Raw genomic sequence first — 27,761 nt, 5'->3', positions numbered from 1 at the left:
TGTGTCACGGATGGGGTTCCAACTCAATAGTGTAGTCCATCGCCTTAACCAACCAGCCACCAAGTCCTGTGCTCTCACGGTGGCAGTTGCACCTCCTACCGGTGGTTGTTCACGTCAAATCCTTGATTGGAATTAAGGAAAGTTGTGATGGTCTGTGCGACGACCCAGCAGTCCATTTTAACAGTTGGTACTGTGACCGAGCTGTCCAGAGAACTGGATTTAAGGACCCAGTCTTTCGGAGGTGTCGGTTCAAAGTCCACCGCTGCAACTTTTTCTCAACAGAAAACTTTAATGTAATTTCAAGCAAGGCCACCAAGGACACCGGACAAATAAAGGGAATCCAGCCTTTACCCTAATTCCCACGTCTGTTATTGCAATTATCTGCAGTGTTTTTCTAATTCAATCTGCTTCAGACATAAAAGCAGAAACTAATTCTAAGTGTATACGATGGAAGAAAGAGCAACATCAGATAAATTAAGATTTTTAAAAAGAGAATCAAAAAAAGATGGACGCAAGAGCAACATGAGATACATAAAGATTTTAAAGAAGAAAATGAAAAAGAAGACTAAAATACAAGGGAGTGCAGACGCTCTAGGTAACTGACGAGAAAGTGTGAATAGTTTGCCAGAGCTGGGAAGTGTGGCCGAGCGGTCTAAGGCGCTGGATTAAGGCTCCAGTCTCTAAGGAGGCGTGGGTTCAAGTCCCACCACTGCCATCTTTATTGAGTTTGTTTGCGCAAGCTATCACATGTTCTGCTATATTTCAGCGTTTTTACTTTCATGAAGGGCCATGCAAGGGAGAATATAAGCAATGTTGTCACGGATGGGGTTCCAACTCAATAGAGTAGTCCATCGCCTTAACCAACCAGCCACCAAGTCCTGTGCCCCCGCGGTGGCAGTTGCACCTGGTTGTTCACGTCAAATCCTTCTTTGGAAAAAAGGAAAGTTGTGATGGTCTCTGCGACGACCCAGCCGTCCTTTTTAACAGTTGGTACTGTGGCCGAGCTGTCCAGAGAACTGGATTTAAGGACCCAGTCTTTCGGAGGTGTCGGTTCAAAGTCCACCGCTGCAACTTTTTCTCAACAGAAAACTGTAATGTAATTTCAAACAAGGCCACCAAGGACACCGCAAAATAAAGGGAATCCAGCCTTTACCCTCATTCCCACGTCTGTTATTGCAATTACCTGCCGTGTTTTTCTAATTCAATCTGCTTCAGACATAAAAGCAGAAACTAAATCTAAGTTTATACGATGGAAGAAAGAGCAACATCAGATAAATTAAGATTTTTAAAAAGAGAATCAAAAAAAGATAAAGGACGCAAGAGCAACATGAGATACATAAAGATTTTAAAGAAGAAAATGAAAAAGAAGACTAAAATTCAACGAAGTGCAGACGCTCTAGGTAACTGACGAGAAAGTGTGAATATTTTGCCAGAGTTGGGTAGTGTGGCCGAGCAGTCTAAGGCGCTGGATTAAGGCTCCAGTCTCTAAGGAGGCGTGGGTTCAAATCCCACCACTGCCATCTTTTTTGAGTTTGTTTGTGCAAGCTATCACATGTTCTGCTTTATTTCTGTGTTTTTACTTTCATGTGGGGCCATGCAAGGGAGAAAAAAATCTATGTTCTGTGTCACGGATGGGGTTCCAACTCAATAGTGTAGTCCATCGCCTTAACCAACCAGCCACCAAGTCCTGTGCTCTCACGGTGGCAGTTGCACCTCCTACCGGTGGTTGTTCATGTCAAATCCTTGATTGGAATTAAGGAAAGTTGTGATGGTCTGTGGGACGACCCAGCAGTCCATTTTAACAGTTGGTACTGTGGCCGAGCTGTCCAGAGAACTGGATTTAAGGATCCAGTCTTTCAGAGGTGTGGGATCAAAGTCCACCGCTTTAACTTTTTCTCAACAGAAAACTGTAATGTAATTTCAAACAAGGCCACCAAGGACACCGGACAAATAAAGGGAATCCAGCCTTTACCCTAATTCCCACGTCTGTTATTGCAATTATCTGCCGTGTTTTTCTAATTCAATCTGCTTCAGACATGAAAGCAGAAACTAATTCTAAGTTTATACGATGGAAGAAAGAGCAACATCAGATAAATTAAGATTTTTAAAAAGAGAATCAAAAAAAGATGAAGGACGCAAGAGCAACATGAGATACATAAAGATTTTAAAGAAGAAAATGAAAAAGAAGACTAAAATACAAGGGAGTGCAGACGCTCTAGGTAACTGACGAGAAAGTGTGGAAGATTGCCAGAGCTGGGTAGTGTGGCCGAGCGGTCTAAGGCGCTGGATTAAGGCTCCAGTCTCTAAGGAGGCGTGGGTTCAAATCCCACCACTGCCATCTTTATTGAGTTTGTTTGCGCAAGCTATCACATGTTCTGCTTTATTTCGGTGTTTTTACTTTCATGTAGGGCCATGCAAGGGAGAAAAAAATCAATGTTCTGTGTCACGGATGGGGTTCCAACTCAATAGTGTAGCCATCGCCTTAACCAACCAGCCACCAAGTCCTGTGCCCTCGCGGTGGCAGTTGCACCTCCTACCGGTGGTTGTTCACGTCATATCCTTCATTGGAAAAAAGGAAAGTTGTGATGGTCTGTGCGACGACCAAGCAGTCCATTTTAACAGTTGGTACTGTGGCCGAGCTGTCCAGAGAACTGGATTTAAGGATCCAGTATTTCAGAGGTGTGGGATCAAAGTCCACCGCTTTAACTTTTTCTCAACAGAAAACTGTAATGTAATTTCAAACAAGGCCACCAAGGACACCGGACAAGTAAAGGGAATCCAGCCTTTACCCTAATTCCCACGTCTGTTATTGCAATTGTCTGCAGTGTTTTTCTAATTCAATCTGCTTCAGACATAAAAGCAGAAACTAATTCTAAGTGTATACGATGGAAGAAAGAGCAACATCAGATAAATTAAGATTTTTAAAAAGAGAATCAAAAAAAGATGGACGCAAGAGCAACATGAGATACATAAAGATTTTAAAGAAGAAAATGAAAAAGAAGACTAAAATACAAGGAAGTGCAGACGCTCTAGGTAACTGATGAGAAAGTGTGAATAGTTTGCCAGAGCTGGGTAGTGTGGCCGAGCGGTCTAAGGCGCTGGATTAAGGCTCCAGGCGTGGGTTCAAATCCCACCACTGCCATCTTTATTGAGTTTGTTTGCGCAAGCTATCACATTTTCTGCTTTATTTCAGCGTTTTTACTTTCGTGCAGGGCCATTCAAGGGAGAAAAGAAGCAATGTTGTGTGTCACGGATGGGGTTCCAACTCGATAGTGTAGTCCATCGCCTTAACCAACCAGCCACCAAGTCCTGTGCCCCCGCGGTGGCAGTTGCACCTCCTACCGGTGGTTGTTCACGTCAAATCCTTGATTGGAAAAAAGGAAAGTTGTGATGGTCTGTGCGACGACCCAGCAGTCCATTTTAACAGTTGGTACTGTGGCCGAGCTGTCCAGAGAACTGGATTTAAGGATCCAGTCTTTCAGAGGTGTGGGATCAAAGTCCACCGCTTTAACTTTTTCTCAACAGAAAACTGTAATGTAATTTCAAACAAGGCCACCAAGGACACCGGACAAATAAAGGGAATCCAGCCTTTACCCTAATTCCCACGTCTGTTATTGCAATTATCTGCAGTGTTTTTCTAAATCAATCTGCTTCAGACATAAAAGCAGAAACTAATTCTAAGTGTATACGATGGAAGAAAGAGCAACATCAGATAAATTAAGATTTTTAAAAAGAGAATCAAAAAAAGATGGACGCAAGAGCAACATGAGATACATAAAGATTTTAAAGAAGAAAATGAAAAAGAAGACTAAAATACAAGGGAGTGCAGACGCTCTAGGTAACTGATGAGAAAGTGTGAATAGTTTGCCAGAGCTGGGTAGTGTGGCCGAGCGGTCTAAGGCGCTGGATTAAGGCTCCAGTCTCTAAGGAGGCGTGGGTTCAAATCCCACCACTGCCATCTTTATTGAGTTTGTTTGCGCAAGCTATCACATTTTCTGCTTTATTTCAGCGTTTTTACTTTCATGCAGGGCCATTCAAGGGAGAAAAGAAGCAATGTTGTGTGTCACGGATGGGGTTCCAACTCGATAGTGTAGTCCATCGCCTTAACCAACCAGCCACCAAGTCCTGTGCCCCCGCGGTGGCAGTTGCACCTGGTTGTTCACGTCAAATCCTTCTTTGGAAAAAAGGAAAGTTGTGATGGTCTCTGCGACGACCCAGCCGGCCTTTTTAACAGTTGGTACTGTGGCCGAGCTGTCCAGAGAACTGGATTTAAGGACCCAGTCTTTCTGAGGTGTCGGTTCAAAGTCCACCGCTGCAACTTTTTCTCAACAGAAAACTGTAATGTAATTTCAAACAAGGCCACCAAGGACACGGGAAAATAAAGGGAATCCAGCCTTTACCCTAATTCCCACGTCTGTTATTGCAATTATCTGCCGTGTTTTTCTAATTCAATCTGCTTCAGACATGAAAGCAGAAACTAATTCTAAGTTTATACGATGGAAGAAAGAGCAACATCAGATAAATTAAGATTTTTAAAAAGAGAATCAAAAAAAGATGAAGGACGCAAGAGCAACATGAGATACATAAAGATTTTAAAGAAGAAAATGAAAAAGAAGACTAAAATACAAGGGAGTGCAGACGCTCTAGGTAACTGACGAGAAAGTGTGGAAGATTGCCAGAGCTGGGTAGTGTGGCCGAGCGGTCTAAGGCGCTGGATTAAGGCTCCAGTCTCTAAGGAGGCGTGGGTTCAAATCCCACCACTGCCATCTTTATTGAGTTTGTTTGCGCAAGCTATCACATGTTCTGCTTTATTTCGGTGTTTTTACTTTCATGTAGGGCCATGCAAGGGAGAAAAAAATCAATGTTCTGTGTCACGGATGGGGTTCCAACTCAATAGTGTAGCCATCGCCTTAACCAACCAGCCACCAAGTCCTGTGCCCTCGCGGTGGCAGTTGCACCTCCTACCGGTGGTTGTTCACGTCATATCCTTCATTGGAAAAAAGGAAAGTTGTGATGGTCTGTGCGACGACCAAGCAGTCCATTTTAACAGTTGGTACTGTGGCCGAGCTGTCCAGAGAACTGGATTTAAGGATCCAGTATTTCAGAGGTGTGGGATCAAAGTCCACCGCTTTAACTTTTTCTCAACAGAAAACTGTAATGTAATTTCAAACAAGGCCACCAAGGACACCGGACAAGTAAAGGGAATCCAGCCTTTACCCTAATTCCCACGTCTGTTATTGCAATTGTCTGCAGTGTTTTTCTAATTCAATCTGCTTCAGACATAAAAGCAGAAACTAATTCTAAGTGTATACGATGGAAGAAAGAGCAACATCAGATAAATTAAGATTTTTAAAAAGAGAATCAAAAAAAGATGGACGCAAGAGCAACATGAGATACATAAAGATTTTAAAGAAGAAAATGAAAAAGAAGACTAAAATACAAGGAAGTGCAGACGCTCTAGGTAACTGATGAGAAAGTGTGAATAGTTTGCCAGAGCTGGGTAGTGTGGCCGAGCGGTCTAAGGCGCTGGATTAAGGCTCCAGGCGTGGGTTCAAATCCCACCACTGCCATCTTTATTGAGTTTGTTTGCGCAAGCTATCACATTTTCTGCTTTATTTCAGCGTTTTTACTTTCGTGCAGGGCCATTCAAGGGAGAAAAGAAGCAATGTTGTGTGTCACGGATGGGGTTCCAACTCGATAGTGTAGTCCATCGCCTTAACCAACCAGCCACCAAGTCCTGTGCCCCCGCGGTGGCAGTTGCACCTCCTACCGGTGGTTGTTCATGTCAAATCCTTGATTGGAAAAAAGGAAAGTTGTGATGGTCTGTGCGACGACCCAGCAGTCCATTTTAACAGTTGGTACTGTGGCCGAGCTGTCCAGAGAACTGGATTTAAGGATCCAGTCTTTCAGAGGTGTGGGATCAAAGTCCACCGCTTTAACTTTTTCTCAACAGAAAACTGTAATGTAATTTCAAACAAGGCCACCAAGGACACCGGACAAATAAAGGGAATCCAGCCTTTACCCTAATTCCCACGTCTGTTATTGCAATTATCTGCAGTGTTTTTCTAAATCAATCTGCTTCAGACATAAAAGCAGAAACTAATTCTAAGTGTATACGATGGAAGAAAGAGCAACATCAGATAAATTAAGATTTTTAAAAAGAGAATCAAAAAAAGATGGACGCAAGAGCAACATGAGATACATAAAGATTTTAAAGAAGAAAATGAAAAAGAAGACTAAAATACAAGGGAGTGCAGACGCTCTAGGTAACTGATGAGAAAGTGTGAATAGTTTGCCAGAGCTGGGTAGTGTGGCCGAGCGGTCTAAGGCGCTGGATTAAGGCTCCAGTCTCTAAGGAGGCGTGGGTTCAAATCCCACCACTGCCATCTTTATTGAGTTTGTTTGCGCAAGCTATCACATTTTCTGCTTTATTTCAGCGTTTTTACTTTCATGCAGGGCCATTCAAGGGAGAAAAGAAGCAATGTTGTGTGTCACGGATGGGGTTCCAACTCGATAGTGTAGTCCATCGCCTTAACCAACCAGCCACCAAGTCCTGTGCCCCCGCGGTGGCAGTTGCACCTGGTTGTTCACGTCAAATCCTTCTTTGGAAAAAAGGAAAGTTGTGATGGTCTCTGCGACGACCCAGCCGGCCTTTTTAACAGTTGGTACTGTGGCCGAGCTGTCCAGAGAACTGGATTTAAGGACCCAGTCTTTCTGAGGTGTCGGTTCAAAGTCCACCGCTGCAACTTTTTCTCAACAGAAAACTGTAATGTAATTTCAAACAAGGCCACCAAGGACACGGGAAAATAAAGGGAATCCAGCCTTTACCCTAATTCCCACGTCTGTTATTGCAATTACCTGCCGTGTTTTTCTAATTCAATCTGCTTCAGACATAAAAGCAGAAACTAAATCTAAGTTTATACGATGGAAGAAAGAGCAACATCAGATAAATTAAGATTTTTAAAAAGAGAATCAAAAAAGATGAAGGACGCAAGAGCAACATGAGATACATAAAGATTTTAAAGAAGAAAATGAAAAAGAAGACTAAAATTCAACGAAGTGCAGACGCTCTAGGTAACTGACGAGAAAGTGTGAATATTTTGCCAGAGTTGGGTAGTGTGGCCGAGCAGTCTAAGGCGCTGGATTAAGGCTCCAGTCTCTAAGGAGGCGTGGGTTCAAATCCCACCCCTGCCATCTTTTTTGAGTTTGTTTGTGCAAGCGATCACATGGTCTGCTTTATTTCGGTGTTTTTACTTTCATGTAGGGCCATGCAAGGGAGAAAAAAATCAATGTTCTGTGTCACGGATGGGGTTCCAACTCAATAGTGTAGTCCATCGCCTTAACCAACCAGCCATCAAGTCCTGTGCCCCCGCGGTGGCAGTTGCACCTCCTACCGGTGGTTGTTCACGTCAAATCCTTGATTGGAAAAAAGGAAAGTTGTGATGGTCTGTGCGACGACCAAGCAGTCCATTTTAACAGTGTACTGTGGCCGAGCTGTTGCCGAGCTGTCCAGAGAACTGGATTTAAGGACCCAGTCTTTCGGAGGTGTCGGTTCAAAGTCCACCGCTGCAACTTTTTCTAAACAGAAAACTGTAATGTAATTTCAAACAAGGCCACCAAGGACACCGGACAAATAAAGGGAATCCAGCCTTTACCCTAATTCCCACATCTGTTATTGCAATTATCTGCCTTGTTTTTCTAATTCAATCTGCTTCAGACATAAAAGCAGAAACTAATTTTCAGTGTACACAATGGAAGAGAGAGAAACATGAGATAAATTAAGATTTTTAAAAAGAGATTCAAAAAAAGATGACGGAAGCAAGAGCAACATGAGATACATAAAGATTTTAAAGAAGAAAATGAAAAAGAAGACTGAAATACAAGGGAGTGCAGACGCTCTAGGTAACTGACGAGAAAGTGTGAATGTTTTTACAGAGCTGGGTAGTGTGGCTGAGCGGTCTAAGGCACTGGTTTTAGGCTCAAGTCTCTTAGGAGTCGTGGGTTCAAATCCCACCACTGCCATCTTTAATGATTTTGTTTGCGCAAGCTATCACATGTTCTGCTTTATTTCAGCGTTTTTACTTTCATGTAGGGCCATGCAAGGGAGAAAATATGCAATGTTGTGTGTCACGGATGAGGTTCCATCTCAATAGTGTAGTCCATCGCCTTAACCAACCAGCCACCAAGTCCTGTGACCCGCGGTGGCAGTTGCATCTCCTACCGGTGGTGGTTGTTCACGTCAAATCCTTGATTGGAAAAAAGGAAAGTTTTGATGGTCTGTGCGACGACCAAGCAGTCCATTTTAACAGTGGGAACTGTGGCCGAGCTGTCCAGAGAACTGGATTTAAGGACCCAGTCTTTCGGAGGTGTGGGTTCAAAGTCCACCGCTGCAAGTTTTTCTCAACAGAAAACTGTAATGTAATTTCAAACAAGGCCACCAAGGACACCGGACAAATAAAGGGAATCCAGCCTTTACCCTAATTCCCACGTCTGTTATTGCAATTATCTGCCGTGTTTTTCTAATTCAATCTGCTTCAGACATAAAAGCAGAAACTAATTCTAAGTGTATACGATGGAAGAAAGAGCAACATCAGATAAATTAAGATTTTTAAAAAGAGAATCAAAAAAAGATGAAGGACGCAAGAGCAACATGAGATACATAAAGATTTTAAAGAAGAAAATGAAAAAGAAGACTAAAATACAAGGAAGTGCAGACGCTCTAGGTAACTGATGAGAAAGTCTGGAAATCTTGCCAGAGCTGGGTAGTGTGGCCGAGCGGTCTAAGGCGCTGGCGGGTTCAAATCCCACCACTGCCATCTCTATTGAGTTTGTTTGCCTAAGCTATCACATGTTCTGCTTTATTTCAGCGTTGTTACTTTCATGTCGCCCATGCAAGGGAGAAAAGAAGCAATGTTGTGTGTCACGGATGGGGTTCCAACTCAATAGTGTCGCCTTAACCAACCAGCCACCAAGTCCTGTGCTCTCGCTGTGACAGTTGCACCTCCTACCGGTGGTTTATCAAGTCAAATCCTTGATTGGAAACAAGGAAACTTGGGCTGGGCTGTGAGAGGACCCAGCAGTCCATTTTAACAGTTGGTACTGTGGCCGAGCTGTCCAGAGAACTGGATTTAAGGACCCAGTCTTTCTGAGGTGTCGGTTCAAAGTCCACCGCTGCAACTTTTTCTCAACAGAAAACTGTAATGTAATTTCAAACAAGGCCACCAAGGACACGGGAAAATAAAGGGAATCCAGCCTTTACCCTAATTCCCACGTCTGTTATTGCAATTACCTGCCGTGTTTTTCTAATTCAATCTGCTTCAGACATAAAAGCAGAAACTAAATCTAAGTTTATACGATGGAAGAAAGAGCAACATCAGATAAATTAAGATTTTTAAAAAGAGAATCAAAAAAGATGAAGGACGCAAGAGCAACATGAGATACATAAAGATTTTAAAGAAGAAAATGAAAAAGAAGACTAAAATTCAACGAAGTGCAGACGCTCTAGGTAACTGACGAGAAAGTGTGAATATTTTGCCAGAGTTGGGTAGTGTGGCCGAGCAGTCTAAGGCGCTGGATTAAGGCTCCAGTCTCTAAGGAGGCGTGGGTTCAAATCCCACCACTGCCATCTTTTTTGAGTTTGTTTGTGCAAGCTATCACATGTTCTGCTTTATTTCGGTGTTTTTACTTTCATGTAGGGCCATGCAAGGGAGAAAAAAATCAATGTTCTGTGTCACGGATGGGGTTCCAACTCAATAGTGTAGTCCATCGCCTTAACCAACCAGCCATCAAGTCCTGTGCCCCCGCGGTGGCAGTTGCACCTCCTACCGGTGGTTGTTCACGTCAAATCCTTGATTGGAAAAAAGGAAAGTTGTGATGGTCTGTGCGACGACCAAGCAGTCCATTTTAACAGTGTACTGTGGCCGAGCTGTTGCCGAGCTGTCCAGAGAACTGGATTTAAGGACCCAGTCTTTCGGAGGTGTCGGTTCAAAGTCCACCGCTGCAACTTTTTCTAAACAGAAAACTGTAATGTAATTTCAAACAAGGCCACCAAGGACACCGGACAAATAAAGGGAATCCAGCCTTTACCCTAATTCCCACATCTGTTATTGCAATTATCTGCCTTGTTTTTCTAATTCAATCTGCTTCAGACATAAAAGCAGAAACTAATTTTCAGTGTACACAATGGAAGAGAGAGAAACATGAGATAAATTAAGATTTTTAAAAAGAGATTCAAAAAAAGATGACGGAAGCAAGAGCAACATGAGATACATAAAGATTTTAAAGAAGAAAATGAAAAAGAAGACTGAAATACAAGGGAGTGCAGACGCTCTAGGTAACTGACGAGAAAGTGTGAATGTTTTTACAGAGCTGGGTAGTGTGGCTGAGCGGTCTAAGGCACTGGTTTTAGGCTCAAGTCTCTTAGGAGTCGTGGGTTCAAATCCCACCACTGCCATCTTTAATGATTTTGTTTGCGCAAGCTATCACATGTTCTGCTTTATTTCAGCGTTTTTACTTTCATGTAGGGCCATGCAAGGGAGAAAATATGCAATGTTGTGTGTCACGGATGAGGTTCCATCTCAATAGTGTAGTCCATCGCCTTAACCAACCAGCCACCAAGTCCTGTGACCCGCGGTGGCAGTTGCATCTCCTACCGGTGGTGGTTGTTCACGTCAAATCCTTGATTGGAAAAAAGGAAAGTTTTGATGGTCTGTGCGACGACCAAGCAGTCCATTTTAACAGTGGGAACTGTGGCCGAGCTGTCCAGAGAACTGGATTTAAGGACCCAGTCTTTCGGAGGTGTGGGTTCAAAGTCCACCGCTGCAAGTTTTTCTCAACAGAAAACTGTAATGTAATTTCAAACAAGGCCACCAAGGACACCGGACAAATAAAGGGAATCCAGCCTTTACCCTAATTCCCACGTCTGTTATTGCAATTATCTGCCGTGTTTTTCTAATTCAATCTGCTTCAGACATAAAAGCAGAAACTAATTCTAAGTGTATACGATGGAAGAAAGAGCAACATCAGATAAATTAAGATTTTTAAAAAGAGAATCAAAAAAAGATGAAGGACGCAAGAGCAACATGAGATACATAAAGATTTTAAAGAAGAAAATGAAAAAGAAGACTAAAATACAAGGAAGTGCAGACGCTCTAGGTAACTGATGAGAAAGTCTGGAAATCTTGCCAGAGCTGGGTAGTGTGGCCGAGCGGTCTAAGGCGCTGGCGGGTTCAAATCCCACCACTGCCATCTCTATTGAGTTTGTTTGCCTAAGCTATCACATGTTCTGCTTTATTTCAGCGTTGTTACTTTCATGTCGCCCATGCAAGGGAGAAAAGAAGCAATGTTGTGTGTCACGGATGGGGTTCCAACTCAATAGTGTCGCCTTAACCAACCAGCCACCAAGTCCTGTGCTCTCGCTGTGACAGTTGCACCTCCTACCGGTGGTTTATCAAGTCAAATCCTTGATTGGAAACAAGGAAACTTGGGCTGGGCTGTGAGAGGACCCAGCAGTCCATTTTAACAGTTGGTACTGTGGCCGAGCTGTCCAGAGAACTGGATTTAAGGACCCAGTCTTTCGGAGGTGTCGGTTCAAAGTCCACCGCTGCAACTTTTTCTCAACAGAAAACCTTAATGTAATTTCAAACAAGGCCACCAAAGACACCGGACAAATGAAGGGAATCCAGCCTTTACCCTAATTCCCACATCTGTTATTGCAATTATCTGCCGTGTTTTTCTAATTCAATCTGCTTCAGACATAAAGGCAGAAACTAATTCTAAGTTTATACAATGGAAGAAAGAGCAACATCAGATAAATTAAGATTTTTAAAAAGAGAATCAAAAAAAGATGAAGGACGCAAGAGCAACATGAGATACATAAAGATTTTAAAGAAGAAAATGAAAAAGCAGACTAAAATACAAGGGAGTGCAGACGCTCTAGGTAACTGACGAGAAAGTGTGGAAGCTTGCCAGAGCTGGGTAGTGTGGCCGAGTGGTCTAAGGCGCTGGATTAAGGCTCCAGTCTCTAAGGAGGCGTGGGTTCAAATCCCACCACTGCCATATTTATTGAGTTTGTTTGCGCAAGCTATCACATGTTCTGCTTTATTTCAGCGTTTTTACTTTCATGTAGGGCCAAGCAAGGGAGAAAAATATCAATGTTGTGTGTCACGGATGGGGTTCCAACTCAATAGTGTAGTCCATCGCCTTAACCAACCAGCCACCATGTCCTGTGCCCCCGCTGTGGCAATTGCACCTCCTACTGGTGGTTGTTCATGTCAATTCCTTGATTGGAAAAAAGGAAAGTTGTGATGGTCTGTGCGACGACCAAGCATTCCATTTTAATAGTGGGAACTGTGGCCGAGTTGTCCAGAGAACTGGATTTAAGGACCCAGTCTTTCGGAGGTGTCGGTTCAAAGTCCACCACTGCAACTTTTTCTCAACAGAAAACTGTAATGTAATTTCAAACAAGGCCACCAAGGACACCGGACAAATAAAGGGAATCCAGCATTTACCCTAATTCCCATGTCTGTTATTTCAATTATCTGCCGTGTTTTTCTAATTCAATCTGCTTCAGACATAAAAGGAGAAACTAATTCTAAGTTTATACGATGGAAGAAAGAGCAACATCAGATAAATTAAGATTTTTAAAAAGAGAATCAAAAAAAGATGAAGGACGCAAGAGCAACATGAGATACATAAAGATTTTAAAGAAGAAAATGAAAAAGAAGACTAAAATACAAGGGAGTGCAGACGCTCTAGGTAACAGACGAGAAAGTGTGGAAATCTTGCCAGAGCTGGGTAGTGTGGCCGAGCGTTCTAAGGCGCTGGATTTAGGCTCCAGTCTCTGAGAAGGCGTTGGTTCAAATCCCACCACTGCCATCTTTATTTAGTTTGTTTGCGCAAGCTATCACATGTTCTGCTTTATTTCAGCGTTTTTACTTTCATGTAGGGCCATGCAAGGGAAAAAAAATATCAATGTTGTGTGTCACGGATGGGGTTCCACCTCAATAGTGTAGTCCATCGCCTTAACCAACCAGCCACCAAGTCCTGTGCTCTCACGGTGGCAGTTGCACCTCCTACCGGTGGTTGTTCATGTCAAATCCTTGATTGGAAAAAAGGAAAGTTGTGATGGTCTGTGGGACGACCCAGCAGTCCATTTTAACAGTTGGTACTGTGACCGAGCTGTCCAGAGAACTGGATTTAAGGACCCAGTCTTTCGGAGGTGTCGTTTCAAAGTCCACCACTGCAACTTTTTCTCAACAGAAAACTGTAATGTAATTTCAAACAAGGCCACCAAGGACACCGGAAAATAAAGGGAATCCAGCCTTTACCCTAATTCCCACGTCTGTTATTGCAATTATCTGCCGTGTATTTCTAATTCAATCTGCTTCAGACATGAAAGCATAAACTAATTCTAAGTTTATACGATGGAAGAAAGAGCAACATCAGATAAATTAAGATTTTTAGAAAGAGAATCAAAAAAAGATGAAGGACGCAAGAGCAACATGAGATACATAAAGATTTTAAAGAAGAAAATGAAAAAGAGGACTAAAATACAAGGGAGTGCAGACGCTCTAGGTAACTGACGAGAAAGTGTGAATATTTGCCAGAGCTGGGTATTGTGGCCGAGTGGTATAAGGCTCTGGATTTAGGCTCCAGTCTCTAAGGAGGCGTGGGTTCAAATCCTATCACTGTCATCTTTATTGAGTTTGTTTGCGCAAGCCATCACATGTTCTGCTTTATTTCATGTTTTTTACTTTCATGTCGGGCCATGCTAGGGAGAAAATAACATATGTTGTGTGTCACGGATGGGGTTCCAACTCCATTGCCTTAACCAACCAGCCACCAAGTCCTGTGCCCCCGCGGTGGCAGTTGCACCTCCTACCGGTGGTTGTTCACGTCAAAGACTTGATTGTAAACAAGGAAAGTTGGCCTGGGCTGTCAGAAGACCTAGCAGTCCATTTTAACAGTGGGTACTGTAGCCAAGCTGTCCAGAGAACTGGATTTAAGGATCCAGTCTTTCAGAGGTGTGGGTTCAAAGTCCAACGCTTTAACTTTTTCTCAACAGAAAACTGTAATGTAATTTCAAGCAAGGCCACCAAGGACACCGGACAAATAAAGGGAATCCAGCCTTTACCCTAATTCCCACCTCTGTTTTTGAAATTATCTGCCGTGTTTTTCAGATTCAATCTGATTCAGACATAAAAGCAGAAACTAATTTTCAGTGTACACAATGGAAGAAAGAGCAACATGAGATAAATCAAGATTTTTAAAAAGAGAATCAAAAAAAGATGAAGGACGCAAGAGCAACATGAGATACATAAAGATTTTAAAGAAGAAAATGAAAAAGAAGACTAAAATACAAGGAAGTGCAGACGCTCTAGGTAACTGACGAGAAAGTGTGGAAGCTTGCCAGAGCTGGGTAGTGTGGCCGAGCGGTCTAAGGTGCTGGATTTAGGCTCCAGTCTCTAAGGAGGCGTGGGTTCAAATCCCACCACTGCCATCTTTATTGAGTTTGTTTGCGCAAGCTATCACATGTTCTGCTTTATTTCAGCTTTTTTACTTTCATGCAGGGCCATGCAAGGGAGAAAAGAAGCAATGTTGTGTGTCACGGATGGGGTTCCAACTCAATAGCGTAGTCCATCGCCTTAACCAACCAGCCACCAAGTCCTGTGCCCCCGCGGTGGCAGTTGCACCTCCTACCGGTGGTTTATCACGTCAAATCCTTGATTGGAAACAAGGAAACTTGGGCTGGGCTGTGCGATGACCCAGCAGTCCATTTTAACAGTGGGTACTGTGGCCGAGCTGTCCAGAGAACTGGATATAAGGACCCAGTCTTTCAGAGGTGTCGGATCAAAGTCCACCGCTGCAACTTTTTCTCAACAGAAAACTGTAATGTAATTTCAAACAAGGCCACCAAGGACACCGGACAAATAAAGGGAATCCAGCCTTTACCCTAATTCCCACGTCTGTTATTGCTATTATCTGCCGTGTTTTTCTAATTCAATCTGCTTCAGACATAAAAGCAGAAACGAATTCTAAGTTTACACGATGGAAGAAAGAGCAACATCAGATAAATTAAGATTTTTAAAAAGAGAATCAAAAAAAGATGAAGGACGCAAGAGCAACATGAGATACATAAAGATTTTAAAGAAGAAAATTGAAAAAGAAGACTAAAATACAAGGAAGTGCAGACGCTCTAGGTAACTGACGAGAAATTCTGGCAATCTTGCAAGAGCTGGGTAGTGTGGCCGAGTGGTCTAAGGCGCTGGATTTAGGCTCCAGTCTCTAAGGAGGCGTGGGTTCCAATCCCACCACTGCCATCTTTATTGAGTTTGTTTGCGCAAGCCATCACATGTTCTGCTTTATTTCAGCGTTTTTACTTTCATGCAGGGCCATGCAAGGGAGAAAAGAGGCAATGTTGTGTGTCACGGATAGGGTGCCAACTCAATAGTGTAGTCCATCGCCTTAACCAACCAGCCACAAAGTCCTGTGCCCCCGCGGTGGCAGTTGCACCTCTTACCGGTGGTTTATCACGTCAAAGCCTTGATTGGAAACAAGGAAACTTGGGCTGGGCTGTGCGATGACCCAGCAGTCCATTTTAACAGTGGGAACTGTGGCCGAGCTGTCCAGAGAACTGGATTTAAGGACCCAGTCTTTCGGAGGTGTGGGTTCAAAGTCCACCGTTGCAACTTTTTCTCAACAGAAAACTGTAATGTAATTTCAAACAAGGCCACCAAGGACACCGGACAAATAAAGGGAATCCAGCCTTTACCCTAATTCCCACGTCTGTTATTGCAATTATCTGCCGTGTTTTTCTAATTCAATTTGCTTCAGACATAAAAGCAGAAACTAATTCTAAGTTTATACGATGGAAGAAAGAGCAACATCAGATAAATTAAGATTTTTAAAAAGAGAATCAAAAAAAGATGAAGGACGCAAGAGCAACATGAGATACATAAAGATTTTAAAGAAGAAAATGAAAAAGAAGACTAAAATACAAGGAAGTGCAGACGCTCTAGGTAACTGACGAGAAAGTGTGGAAATCTTGCAAGAGCTGGGTAGTGTGGCCGAGCGGTCTAAGGCGCTGGATATAGGCTCCAGTCTCTAAGGAGGCGTGGGTTCAAATCCCACCACTGCCATCTTTATTGAGTTTGTTTGTGCAAGCTATCACATGTTCTGCTTTATTTCAGCGTTTTTACTTTCATGCAGGGCCAATCAAGGGAGAAAAGAAGCAATGTTGTGTGTCACGGATGGGGTTCAAACTCAATAGTGTAGTCCATCGCCTTAACCAACCAGCAACCAAGTCCTGTGCCCCCGCGGTGGCAGTTGCACCTCCTACCGGTGGTTGTTCACGTCAAATCCTTGATTGGAAAAAAGGAAAGTTGTGATGTTCTGTGCCACGACCAAGCAGTCCATTTTAAGAGTGGGTACTGTGGTCGAGCTGTCCAGAGAACTGGATTTAAGGACCCAGTCTTTCGGAGGTGTCTGTTCAAAGTCCACCGCTGCAACTTTTTCTCAACAGAAAACTGTAATGTAATTTCAAACAAGGACACCGGACAAATAAAGGGAATCCAGCCTTTACCCCAATTCCCACGTCTGTTATTGCAATTATCTGCCATGTTTTTCTAATTCAATCTGCTTCAGACATAAAAGCAGAAACTAATTCTAAGTTTATACGATGGAAGAAAGAGCAACATCAGATAAATTAAGATTTTTAAAAAGAGAATCAAAAAAAGATGAAGGACGCAAGAGCAACATGAGATACATAAAGATTTTAAAGAAGAAAATGAAAAAGCAGACTAAAATACAAGGGAGTGCAGACGCTCTAGGTAACTGACGAGAAAGTGTGAATACTTAGCACAGCTGGGTAGTGTGGCCGAGTGGTCTAAGGCGCTGGATTTAGGCTCCAGTCTCTAAGGAGGCGTGGGTTCAAATCCCACCACTGCCATCTTTGTTGAGTTTGTTTGCGTTTTTACTTTCATGCAGGGCCATGCAAGGGAGAAAAGAAGCAATGTTGTGTGTCACCGATGGGGTTCCAACTCAATAGTGTAGTCCATCGCCTTAACCAACCAGCCACCAAGTCCTGTGCCCCCGCGGTGGCAGTTGCACCTCCTACCGGTGGTTGTTCACGTCAAATCCTTGATTGGAAAAAAGGAAAGTCTTGATGGTCTGTGCGACGACCAAGCAGTCAATTTTAACAGTGGAAACTGTGGCCGAGGCGTGGGTTCAAATCCCACCACTGCCATCTTAATTGAGTTTGTTTGCGCAAGCTATCACATGTTCTGCTTTATTTCAGCGTTTTTACTTTCATGTAGGGCCATGCAAGGGAGAAAAGAAGCAATGTTGTGTGTCAAGGATGGGGTTCCAACTCAATAGTGTAGTCCATCTCCTTAACCAACCAGCCACCAAGTCCTGTGCTCTCACGGTGGCAGTTGCACCTCCAACCGGTGGTTGTTCACGTCAAATCCTTGATTGGAAAAAAGGAAAGTTGTGATGTTCTGTGCCACGACCAAGCAGTCCATTTTAAGAGTGGGTACTGTGGTCGAGCTGTCCAGAGAACTGGATTTAAGGACCCAGTCTTTCGGAGGTGTCTGTTCAAAGTCCACCGCTGCAACTTTTTCTCAACAGAAAACTGTAATGTAATTTCAAACAAGGACACCGGACAAATAAAGGGAATCCAGCCTTTACCCCAATTCCCACGTCTGTTATTGCAATTATCTGCCATGTTTTTCTAATTCAATCTGCTTCAGACATAAAAGCAGAAACTAATTCTAAGTTTATACGATGGAAGAAAGAGCAACATCAGATAAATTAAGATTTTTAAAAAGAGAATCAAAAAAAGATGAAGGACGCAAGAGCAACATGAGATACATAAAGATTTTAAAGAAGAAAATGAAAAAGCAGACTAAAATACAAGGGAGTGCAGACGCTCTAGGTAACTGACGAGAAAGTGTGAATACTTAGCACAGCTGGGTAGTGTGGCCGAGTGGTCTAAGGCGCTGGATTTAGGCTCCAGTCTCTAAGGAGGCGTGGGTTCAAATCCCACCACTGCCATCTTTGTTGAGTTTGTTTGCGTTTTTACTTTCATGCAGGGCCATGCAAGGGAGAAAAGAAGCAATGTTGTGTGTCACCGATGGGGTTCCAACTCAATAGTGTAGTCCATCGCCTTAACCAACCAGCCACCAAGTCCTGTGCCCCCGCGGTGGCAGTTGCACCTCCTACCGGTGGTTGTTCACGTCAAATCCTTGATTGGAAAAAAGGAAAGTCTTGATGGTCTGTGCGACGACCAAGCAGTCAATTTTAACAGTGGAAACTGTGGCCGAGGCGTGGGTTCAAATCCCACCACTGCCATCTTTATTGAGTTTGTTTGCGCAAGCTATCACATGTTCTGCTTTATTTCAGCGTTTTTACTTTCATGTAGGGCCATGCAAGGGAGAAAAGAAGCAATGTTGTGTGTCAAGGATGGGGTTCCAACTCAATAGTGTAGTCCATCTCCTTAACCAACCAGCCACCAAGTCCTGTGCTCTCACGGTGGCAGTTGCACCTCCAACCGGTGGTTGTTCACGTCAAATCCTTGATTGGAAAAAAGGAAAGTTGTGATGGTCTGTGCGACGACCCAGCATTCCATTTTAACAGTGGGAACTGTGGCCGAGCTGTCCAGAGAACTGGATTTAAGGACCCAGTCTTTCAGAGGTGTCGGTTCAAAGTCCACCGCTGCTACTTTTTCTCAACAGAAAACTGTAATGTAATTTCAAACAAGGCCACCAAGGACACCGGACAAATAAAGGGAATCCAGCCTTTACCCTAATTCCCACGTTTGTTATTGCAATTATCTGCCGTGTTTTTCTAATTCAATCTGCTTCAGACATAAAAGCAGAAACTAATTCTAAGTTTATACGATGGAAGAAAAAGCAACATCAGATAAATTAAGATTTTTAAAAAGAGAATCAAAAAAAGATGAAGGACGCAAGAGCAACATGAGATACATAAAGATTTTAAAGAAGAAAATGAAAAAGAAGACTAAAATACAAGGAAGTACAGACGCTCTAGGTAACTGATGAGAAAGTGTAAATATTTTGCCAGAGCTGGGTAGTGTGGCCGAGCGGTCTAAGGCGCTTGATTAAGGCTCCAGTCTCTAAGGAGGCGTGGGTTCAAATCCCACCACTGCCATCTTTATTGAGTTTTTTTTGCGCAAGCTATCACATTTTCTGCTTTGTTTCTGGGTTTTTACTTTCATGCAGGGCCATGCAAGGGAGAAAAGAAGCAATGTTGTGTGTCACGGATGGGGTTCCAACTCATTAGTGTAGTCCATCACCTTAACCAATTAGCCACCAAGTCCTGTGCTCTCGCTGTAGCAGTTGCACCTCCTACCGGGGGTTGTTCACGTCAAATCCTTGATTGGAAAAAAGGAAAGTTGTGATGGTCTGTGCAACGACCCAGCAGTCCATTTTAACAGTGGGTACTGTGGCCGAGCTGTCCAGAGAACTGGAGATAAGGATCCAGTCTTTCAGAGGTGTGGGTTCAAAGTCCACCGCTTTAACTTTTTCTCAACAGAAAACTGTAATGTAATTTCAAACAAGGCCACCAAGGACACCGGAAAATAAAGGGAATCCAGCCTTTACCCTAATTCCCACGTCTGTAATTGCAATTATCTGCCGTGTTTTTCTAATTCAATCTGCTTCAGACATAAAAGCAGAAACTAATTCTAAGTTTATACGATGAAAGAAAGAGCAACATCAGATAAATTAAGATTTTTAAAAAGAGAATCAAAAAAAGATGAAGGACGCAAGAGCAACATGAGATACATAAAGATTTTAAAGAAGAAAATGAAAAAGAAGACTAAAATACAAGGGAGTGCAGACGCTCTAGGTAACTGACAATAAAGTGTGGAAGCTTGCCAGAGCTGGGTAGTGTGGCCGAGCGGTCTAAGGCGCTGGATTAAGGCTCCAGTCTCTAAGGAGGCGTGGGTTCAAATCCCACCACTGCCATCTTTATTGAGTTTGTTTGCGCAAGCTATCACATGTTCTGCTTTATTTCAGCGTTTTTACTTTCATGTAGGGCCATGCAAGGGAGAAAAAAACAAATGTTGTGTGTCACGGATGGGGTTATTATTGAGTTTGTTTCCGCAAGCTATCACATTTTCTGCTTTGTTTCAGGGTTTTTACGTTCATGTCGCCCATGCAAGGGAGAAAAGAAGCAATGTTGTGTGTCACGGATGGGGTTCCAACTCATTAGTGTAGTCCATCACCTTAACCAATTAGCCACCAAGTCCTGTGCTCTCGCTGTGGCAGTTGCACCTCCTACCGGGGGTTGTTCACCGTCAAATCCTTGATTGGAAAAAAGGAAAGTTGTGATGGTCTGTGCGATGACCCAGCAGTCCATTTTAACAGTGGGTACTGTGGCCGAGCTGTCCAGAGAACTGGATTTAAGGACCCAGTCTTTCGGAGGTGTCGGTTCAAAGTCCACCGCTGCCACTTTTTCTCAACAGAAAACTGTAATGTCATTTCAAACGAGGCCACCAAGGATTTTAAAGAAGAAAATGAAAAAGAAGACTAAAAAAAAGAAGACTACTATAAGAAGAATATTTTGCCAAAGCTTGGTAGTGTGGCCGAGCGGTCTAAGGCGCTGGATTAAGGCTCCAGTCTCTAAGGAGGCATGGGTTCAAATCCCACCACTGCCATCTTTATTGAGTTTGTTTGCGCAAGCTATCACATGTTCTGCTTTATTTCAGTGTTTTTACTTTCATGCAGGGCCATGCAAGGGAGAAAAGAAGCAATGTTGTGTGTCGCGGATGGGGTTCCAGCTCAATAGTGTCCATCGCCTTAACCAACCAGCCACCAAGTCCTGTGCCCCCGCGGTGGCAGTTGCACCTCCTACCGGTGGTTGTTCACGTCAAATCCTTGATTGGAAAAAAGGAAAGTTGTGATGGTCTGTGCGACGACCCAGCAGTCCATTTTAACAGTGGGAACTGTGGCCGAGCTGTCCAGAGCACTGGATTTAAGGATCCAGTCTTTCAGAGGTGTGGAGTCGAAGTCCACTACTGCAACTTTTTCTCAACAGAAAACTGTAATGTAATTTCAAACAAGGCCACCAAGGACACCGGACAAATAAAGGGAATCCAGCCTTTACCCTAATTTCCATGTTTGTTATTGCAATTATCTGCTGTGTTTTTCAAATTCAATCTGCTTCAGACGTAAAAGCAGAAACTAATTTTCAGTGTACACAATGGAAGAGAGAGTAACATGAGATAAATTAAGATTTTTAAAAAGAGATTCAAAAAAAGATGACGGAAGCAAGAGCAACATGAGATACATAAAGATTTTAAAGAAGAAAATGAATAAGAAGACTAAAATACAAGGGAGTGCAGACGCTCTAGGTAACTGACGAGAAAGTGTGGAAATCTTGCCAGAGCTGGGTAGTGTGGCCGAGCGGTCTAAGGCGCTTGATTTAGGCTCCAGTCTCTAAGGAGGCGTGGGTTCAAATCCCACCACTGCCATCTTTATTGAGTTTGTTTGCGCAAGCTATCACATGTTCTGCTTTATTTCAGCGTTTTTACTTTCATGCAGGGCAATGCAAGGGAGAAAAGAAGCAATGTTGTGTGTCACGGATGGGATTCCAACTCGATAGTGTAGTCCATCACCTTAACCAACCAACCACCAAGTTCTGTGCCCCCGCGGTGGCAGTTGCACCTCCTACCGGTGGTTGTTCACGTCAAAGACTTGATTGTAAACAAGGAAAGTTGGCCTGGGCTGTGCGACGACCTAGCAGTCCATTTAAACAGTGGGAACTGTGGCCAAGCTGTCCAGAGAACTGTATTTAAGGATCCAGTCTTTCAGAGGTGTGGGTTCAAAGTCCACAGCTTTAACATTTTCTCAACAGAAAACTGTAATGTAATTTCAAGCAAGGCCACCAAGGACACCGGACAAATAAAGGGAATCCAGCCTTTACCCTAATTCCCACCTCTGTTTTTGAAATTATCTGCTGTGTTTTTCAGATTCAATCTGCTTCAGACATAAAAGCAGAAACTAATTTTCAGTGTACACAATGGAAGAAAGAGCAACATGAGATAAATCAAGATTTTTAAAAAGAGAATCAAAAAAAGATGAAGGACACAAGAGCAACATGAGACACATAAAGATTTTAAAGAAGAAAATGAAAAAGAGGACTAACATACAAGGAAGTGCAGACGCTCTAGGTAACTGACGAGAAAGTGTGAATAGTTCGCCAGAGCTGGGTAGTGTGGCCGAGCGGTCTAAGGCGCTGGATTAAGGCTCCAGTCTCTAAGGAGGCGTGGGTTCAAATCCCACCACTGCCATCTTTGTTGAGTTTGTTTGCGCAAGCTATCACATGAAAGTTCTGCTTTATTTCAGTGTTTTTACTTTCATGTAGGGCCATGCAAGGGAGAAAAGAAGCAATTATGTGTGTCACGGATGGGGTTCCAACTCAATAGTGTAGTCCATCGCCTTAACCAACCAGACACCAAGTCCTGTGCTCTCACGGTGGCAGTTGCACCTCCTACTGGTGGTTGTTCATGTCAATTCCTTGATTGGAAAAAAGGAAAGTTGTGATGGTCTGTGCGACGACCAAGCAGTCCATTTTAACAGTGGGTACTGTGGCCGAGCTGTCCAGAGAACTGGATTTAAGGACCCAGTCTTTTGGAAGTGTCGGTTCAAAGTCCACCACCGCAACTTTTTCTCAACAGAAAACTGTAATGTAATTTCAAACAAGGCCACCAAGGACACCGGACAAATAAAGGGAATCCAGACTTTACCTTAATTCCCACGTCTGTTATTGCAATTATCTGCCGTGTTTTTCTAATTCAATCTGCTTCAGACATAAAAGCAGCAACTAATTCTAAGTGTATACGATGGAAGAAAGAGCAACATCAGATAAATTAAGGTTTTTAGAAAGAGAATCAAAAAAAGATGAAGGACACAAGAGCAACATGAGATACATAAAGATTTTAAAGAAGAAAATGAAAAAGAAGACTAAAATACAAGGGAGTGCAGACGCTCTAGGTAACTGACGAGAAAGTTTTGAAATCATGCCAGAGCAGAGGTGTGGCCGAGCTGTCTAAGGCGCTGGATTTAGGCTCCAGTCTCTAAGGAGGCATGGGTTCAAATCCCACCACTGCCATCTTTATAGAGTTTTTTTGCGCAAGCTATCACATGTTCTGCTTTATTTCAGCGTTTTTACTTTCATGCAGGGCCATGCAAGGGAGAAAAGAAGCAATGTTGTGTGTCACGGATGGGGTTCCAACTCATTAGTGTAGTCCATCACCTTAACCAATTAGCCACCAAGTCCTGTGCTCTCGCTTTGGCAGATGCACCTCCTACCGGGGGTTGTTCACGTCAAATCCTTGATTGGAAAAAAGGAAAGTTGTGATGGTCTGTGCGACGACCAAGCAGTCAATTTTAGCAGTGGGAACTGTGGCCGAGCTGTCCAGAGAACTGGATTTAAGGACCCAGTCTTTCGAAGGTGTCGGTTCAAAGTCCACCGCTGCAACTTTTTCTCAACAGAAAACTTTAATGTAATTTCAAACAAGGCCACCAAGGACACCGGACAAATAAAGGGAATCCAGCCTTTACCCTAATTCCCACGTCTGTTATTGCAATTATCTGCCGTGTTTTTCTAATTCAATCTGCTTCAGACATGAAAGCAGAAACTAATTCTAAGTTTATACGATGGAAGAAAGAGCAACATCAGATAAATTAAGATTTTTAAAAAGAGAATCAAAAAAAGATGAAGGACGCAAGAGCAACATGAGATACATAAAGATTTTAAAGAAGAAAATGAAAAAGAAGACTAAAATACAAGGGAGTGCAGACGCTCTAGGTAACTGACGAGAAAGTGTGAATGTTTTGCCGGAGTTGGGTAGTGTGGCCGAGCGGTCTAAGGCGCTGGATTAAGGCTCCAGTCTCTAAGTAGGCGTGGGTTCAAATCCCACCACTGCCATCTTTATTGAGTTTGTTTGCGCAAGCTATCACATTTTCTGCTTTGTTTCAGGGTTTTTACTTTCATGTCGCCCATGCAAGGGAGAAAAGAAGCAATGTTGTGTCTCACGGATGGGGTTCCAACTCATTAGTGTAGTCCATCACCTTAACCAATTAGCCACCAAGTCCTGTGCTCTCGCTTTGGCAGTTGCACCTCCTACCAGGGGTTGTTCACGTCAAATCCTTGATTGGAAAAAAGGAAAGTTGTGATGGTCTGTGCGACGACCAAGCAGTCAATTTTAGCAGTGGGAACTGTGGCCGAGCTGTCCAGAGAACTGGATTTAAGGACCCAGTCTTTCGGAGGTGTCGGTTCAAAGTCCACCGCTACAACTTTTTCTCAACAGAAAACTGTCATGTAATTTCAAACAAGGCCACCAAGGACACCGGACAAATAAAGGGAATCCAGCCTTTACCCTAATTCCCACGTCTGTAATTGCAATTATCTGCCGTGTTTTTCTAATTCAATCTGCTTCAGACAAAAAAGCGGAAACGAATTCTAAGTTTATACGATGGAAGAAAGAGCAACATCAGATAAATTAAGATTTTTAAAAAGAGAATCAAAAAAAGATGAAGGACGCAAGAGCAACATGAGATACATAAAGATTTTAAAGAAGAAAATGAAAAAGAAGACTAAAATACAAGGGAGTGCAGACGCTCTAGGTAACTGACAAGAAAGTGTGGAAATCTTACCAGAGCTGGGTAGTGTGGCCGAGTGGTCTAAGGCGCTGGATTTAGGCTCCAGTCTCTAAGGGTCACGGGTGGGGTTCCAACTCAATAGTGTAGTCCATCGCCTTAACCAACCAGCCACCAAATCCTGTGCCCCCGCGGTGGAAGTTGCACCTCCTACCGGTGGTTCTTCACGTCAAATCCTTGATTGGAAAAAAGGAAAGTTGTGATGGTCTGTGCAACGACCCAGCAGTCCATTTTAACAGTTGGTACTGTGACCGAGCTGTCCAGAGAACTGGATTTAAGGACCCAGTCTTTCGGAGGTGTCGGTTCAAAGTCCACTACTGCAACTTTTTCTCAACAGAAAACAGAAAACTGTAATGTAATTTCAAACAAGGCCACCAAGGACACCGGAAAATAAAGCGAATCCAGCCTTTACCCTAATTCCCACGTCTGTTATTGCAATTATCTGCCGTGTTTTTCTAATTCAATCTGCTTCAGACATAAAAGCAGAAACTAATTCTAAGCTTATACGATGGAAGAAAGAGCAACATCAGATAAATTAAGATTTTTAAAAAGAGAATCAAAAAAAGATGAAGGACGCAAGAGCAACATGAGATACATAAAGATTTTAAAGAAGAAAATGAAAAAGAAGACTAAAATACAAGGAAGTACAGACGCTCTAGGTAACTGACGAGAAAGTGTAAATATTTTGCCAGAGCTGGGTAGTGTGGCCGAGCGGTCTAAGGCACTGGATTAAGGCCCCAGTCTCTAAGGAGGCGTGGGTTCAAATCCCACCACTGCCATCTTTATTGAGTTTTTTTGCGCAAGCTATCACATGTTCTGCTTTATTTCAGCGTTTTTACTTTCATGTAGGGCCATGCAAGGGAGAAAAAAATCTATGTTGTTGGTCACGGATGGGGTTCCATCTCAATAGTGTAGTCCATCGCCTTAACCAACCAGCCACCAAGTCCTGTGCTCTCACGGTGGCAGTTGCACCTCCTACCGGTGGTTGTTCATGTCAAATCCTTGATATTGAAAAAAGGAAAGTTGTGATGTCTGTGGGACGACCCAGCAGTCCATTTCAACAGTTGGTACTGTGGCCGAGCTGTCCAGAGAACTGGATTTAAGGATCCAGTCTTTCAGAGGTGTGGGATCAAAGTCCACCAATTTAACTTTTTCTCAACAGAAAACTGTAATGTAATTTCAAACAAGGCCAACAAGGACACCGGACAAATAAAGGGAATCCAGCCTTTATCCTAATTCCCACGTCTGTTATTGCAATTATCTGCAGTGTTTTTCTAAATCAATCTGCTTCAGACATGAAAGCAGAAACGAATTCTAAGTTTATACGATGAAAGAAAGAGCAACATCAGATAAATTAAGATTTTTAGAAAGAGAATCAAAAAAAGATGAAGGACGCAAGAGCAACATGAGATACATAAAGATTTTAAAGAAGAAAATGAAAAAAAGACTAAAATATAAGGAAGTACAGACGCTCTAGGTAACTGACGAGAAAGTGTGAATATTTTGCCAGAGCTGGGTAGTGTGGCCGAGCGGTCTAAGGCGCTGGATTAAGGCTCCAGTCTCTAAGGAGGCGTGGGTTCAAATCCCACCACTGCCATCTTTATTGAGTTTGTTTGCGCAAGCTATCACATTTTCTGCTTTGTGTCAGGGTTTTTACTTTCATGTCGCCCATCCAAGGGAGAAAAGAAGCAATGTTGTGTGTCACGGATGGGGTTCCAACTCAATAGTGTAGTCCATCGCCTTAACCAACCAGCCACCAAGTCCTGTGCCCCCGCGGTGGCAGTTGCACCTCCTACCGGTGCTTCTTCACGTCAAATCCTTGATTGGAAAAAAGGAAAGTTGTGATGGTCTGTGCGACGACCAAGCAGTCCATTTTAACAGTGGGAACTGTGGCCGAGCTGTCCAGAGAACTGGATTTAAGGACCCAGTCTTTCGGAGGTGTAGGTTCAAAGTCCACCACTGCAACTTTTTCTCAACAGAAAACTGTAATGTAATTTCAAACAAGGCCACCAAGGACACCGGACAAATAAAGGGAATCCAGCCTTTACCCTAATTCCCACGTCTGTTATTGCAATTATCTGCCGTGTTTTTCTAATTCAATCTGCTTCAGACATAAAAGCAGAAACGAATTCTAAGTTTATACGATGGAAGAAAGAGCAACATCAGATAAATTAAGATTTTTAAAAAGAGAATCAAAAAAAGATGAAGGACGCAAGAGCAACATGAGATACATAAAGATTTTAAAGAAGAAAATGAAAAAGAAGACTAAAATACAAGGAAGTGCAGACGCTCTAGGTAACTGACGAGAAAGTGTGAATATTTCCCCAGAGCTGGGTAGTGTGGCCGAGCGGTCTAAGGCGCTGGATTAAGGCTCCAGTCTCTAAGGAGGCGTGGGTTCAAATCCCACCACTGCCATCTTTATTGAGTTTGTTTGCGCAAGCTATCACATGTTCTGCTTTATTTCGGTGTTTTTACTTTCATGCAGGGCCATGCAAGGGAGAAAAAAATCAATGTTCTGTGTCACGGATGGGGTTCCAACTCAATAGTGTAGTCCATCGCCTTAACCAACTAGCCACCAAGTCCTGTGCTCTCACGGTGGCAGTTGCACCTCCTACCGGTGGTTGTTCATGTCAAATCCTTGATTGGAATTAAGAAAAGTTGTGATGGTCTGTGGGACGACCCAGCAGTCCATTTTAACAGTTGGTACTGTGGCCGAGCTGTCCAGAGAACTGGATTTAAGGATCCAGTCTTTCAGAGGTGTGGGATAAAAGTCCACCGCTTTAACTTTTTCTCAACAGAAAACTGTAATGTAATTTCAAACAAGGCCACCAAGGACACCGGACAAATAAAGGGAATCCAGCCTTTACCCTAATTCCCACGTCTGTTATTGCAATTATCTGCAGTGTTTTTCTAATTCAATCTGCTTCAGACATAAAACCTGAAACTAATTCTAAGTTTATACGATGAAAGAAAGAGCAACATCAGATAAATTAAGATTTTTAAAAAGAGAATCAAAAAAAGATGAAGGACGCAAGAGCAACATGAGATACATAAAGATTTTAAAGAAGAAAATGA

The 27,761-nt window shown here is 43.0% G+C and overlaps 26 non-coding genes across 26 annotated transcripts; all 26 read left to right on the top strand.

The window, feature by feature from the left end:
• Window positions 1-633: 633 nt before the first annotated feature.
• trnal-aag (transfer RNA leucine (anticodon AAG)) lies at window positions 634-715 on the top strand. The gene has a single exon. It is a non-coding gene; the product is annotated as a tRNA-Leu (tRNA).
• Window positions 716-1,438: 723 nt separating this feature from the next.
• Window positions 1,439-1,520, top strand: trnal-aag (transfer RNA leucine (anticodon AAG)). Its single transcript has one exon. It is a non-coding gene; the product is annotated as a tRNA-Leu (tRNA).
• Window positions 1,521-2,256: 736 nt separating this feature from the next.
• On the top strand, window positions 2,257-2,338 carry trnal-aag (transfer RNA leucine (anticodon AAG)). The gene has a single exon. It is a non-coding gene; the product is annotated as a tRNA-Leu (tRNA).
• Window positions 2,339-3,071: 733 nt separating this feature from the next.
• Window positions 3,072-3,142, top strand: trnal-aag (transfer RNA leucine (anticodon AAG)). Its single transcript has one exon. It is a non-coding gene; the product is annotated as a tRNA-Leu (tRNA).
• A 734-nt stretch (window positions 3,143-3,876) lies between these two features.
• Window positions 3,877-3,958, top strand: trnal-aag (transfer RNA leucine (anticodon AAG)). The gene has a single exon. It is a non-coding gene; the product is annotated as a tRNA-Leu (tRNA).
• A 726-nt stretch (window positions 3,959-4,684) lies between these two features.
• On the top strand, window positions 4,685-4,766 carry trnal-aag (transfer RNA leucine (anticodon AAG)). Its single transcript has one exon. It is a non-coding gene; the product is annotated as a tRNA-Leu (tRNA).
• Window positions 4,767-5,499: 733 nt separating this feature from the next.
• trnal-aag (transfer RNA leucine (anticodon AAG)) lies at window positions 5,500-5,570 on the top strand. The gene has a single exon. It is a non-coding gene; the product is annotated as a tRNA-Leu (tRNA).
• A 734-nt stretch (window positions 5,571-6,304) lies between these two features.
• On the top strand, window positions 6,305-6,386 carry trnal-aag (transfer RNA leucine (anticodon AAG)). The gene has a single exon. It is a non-coding gene; the product is annotated as a tRNA-Leu (tRNA).
• A 1,554-nt stretch (window positions 6,387-7,940) lies between these two features.
• On the top strand, window positions 7,941-8,022 carry trnal-uag (transfer RNA leucine (anticodon UAG)). The gene has a single exon. It is a non-coding gene; the product is annotated as a tRNA-Leu (tRNA).
• A 1,521-nt stretch (window positions 8,023-9,543) lies between these two features.
• trnal-aag (transfer RNA leucine (anticodon AAG)) lies at window positions 9,544-9,625 on the top strand. The gene has a single exon. It is a non-coding gene; the product is annotated as a tRNA-Leu (tRNA).
• Window positions 9,626-10,371: 746 nt separating this feature from the next.
• Window positions 10,372-10,453, top strand: trnal-uag (transfer RNA leucine (anticodon UAG)). The gene has a single exon. It is a non-coding gene; the product is annotated as a tRNA-Leu (tRNA).
• Window positions 10,454-11,975: 1,522 nt separating this feature from the next.
• Window positions 11,976-12,057, top strand: trnal-aag (transfer RNA leucine (anticodon AAG)). The gene has a single exon. It is a non-coding gene; the product is annotated as a tRNA-Leu (tRNA).
• A 2,361-nt stretch (window positions 12,058-14,418) lies between these two features.
• Window positions 14,419-14,500, top strand: trnal-uag (transfer RNA leucine (anticodon UAG)). The gene has a single exon. It is a non-coding gene; the product is annotated as a tRNA-Leu (tRNA).
• Window positions 14,501-15,238: 738 nt separating this feature from the next.
• Window positions 15,239-15,320, top strand: trnal-uag (transfer RNA leucine (anticodon UAG)). Its single transcript has one exon. It is a non-coding gene; the product is annotated as a tRNA-Leu (tRNA).
• A 737-nt stretch (window positions 15,321-16,057) lies between these two features.
• On the top strand, window positions 16,058-16,139 carry trnal-uag (transfer RNA leucine (anticodon UAG)). The gene has a single exon. It is a non-coding gene; the product is annotated as a tRNA-Leu (tRNA).
• A 727-nt stretch (window positions 16,140-16,866) lies between these two features.
• trnal-uag (transfer RNA leucine (anticodon UAG)) lies at window positions 16,867-16,948 on the top strand. The gene has a single exon. It is a non-coding gene; the product is annotated as a tRNA-Leu (tRNA).
• A 1,024-nt stretch (window positions 16,949-17,972) lies between these two features.
• On the top strand, window positions 17,973-18,054 carry trnal-uag (transfer RNA leucine (anticodon UAG)). Its single transcript has one exon. It is a non-coding gene; the product is annotated as a tRNA-Leu (tRNA).
• Window positions 18,055-19,088: 1,034 nt separating this feature from the next.
• Window positions 19,089-19,170, top strand: trnal-aag (transfer RNA leucine (anticodon AAG)). Its single transcript has one exon. It is a non-coding gene; the product is annotated as a tRNA-Leu (tRNA).
• Window positions 19,171-19,906: 736 nt separating this feature from the next.
• Window positions 19,907-19,988, top strand: trnal-aag (transfer RNA leucine (anticodon AAG)). The gene has a single exon. It is a non-coding gene; the product is annotated as a tRNA-Leu (tRNA).
• Window positions 19,989-20,598: 610 nt separating this feature from the next.
• trnal-aag (transfer RNA leucine (anticodon AAG)) lies at window positions 20,599-20,680 on the top strand. The gene has a single exon. It is a non-coding gene; the product is annotated as a tRNA-Leu (tRNA).
• A 734-nt stretch (window positions 20,681-21,414) lies between these two features.
• On the top strand, window positions 21,415-21,496 carry trnal-uag (transfer RNA leucine (anticodon UAG)). Its single transcript has one exon. It is a non-coding gene; the product is annotated as a tRNA-Leu (tRNA).
• Window positions 21,497-22,233: 737 nt separating this feature from the next.
• Window positions 22,234-22,315, top strand: trnal-aag (transfer RNA leucine (anticodon AAG)). Its single transcript has one exon. It is a non-coding gene; the product is annotated as a tRNA-Leu (tRNA).
• Window positions 22,316-23,873: 1,558 nt separating this feature from the next.
• Window positions 23,874-23,955, top strand: trnal-aag (transfer RNA leucine (anticodon AAG)). The gene has a single exon. It is a non-coding gene; the product is annotated as a tRNA-Leu (tRNA).
• A 1,428-nt stretch (window positions 23,956-25,383) lies between these two features.
• On the top strand, window positions 25,384-25,465 carry trnal-aag (transfer RNA leucine (anticodon AAG)). Its single transcript has one exon. It is a non-coding gene; the product is annotated as a tRNA-Leu (tRNA).
• Window positions 25,466-26,201: 736 nt separating this feature from the next.
• Window positions 26,202-26,283, top strand: trnal-aag (transfer RNA leucine (anticodon AAG)). The gene has a single exon. It is a non-coding gene; the product is annotated as a tRNA-Leu (tRNA).
• A 736-nt stretch (window positions 26,284-27,019) lies between these two features.
• On the top strand, window positions 27,020-27,101 carry trnal-aag (transfer RNA leucine (anticodon AAG)). Its single transcript has one exon. It is a non-coding gene; the product is annotated as a tRNA-Leu (tRNA).
• The last annotated feature ends 660 nt before the right edge of the window (window positions 27,102-27,761 follow it).

This window comes from Oncorhynchus clarkii, unplaced genomic scaffold (genome assembly GCF_045791955.1).
Source record: "Oncorhynchus clarkii lewisi isolate Uvic-CL-2024 unplaced genomic scaffold, UVic_Ocla_1.0 unplaced_contig_6271_pilon_pilon, whole genome shotgun sequence".
Classification (NCBI taxonomy): Eukaryota; Metazoa; Chordata; class Actinopteri; order Salmoniformes; family Salmonidae; genus Oncorhynchus; species Oncorhynchus clarkii.
The sequence above is the reverse complement of the archived record's forward strand: the minus strand, read 5'-3'. Positions and strand labels throughout refer to the sequence as shown.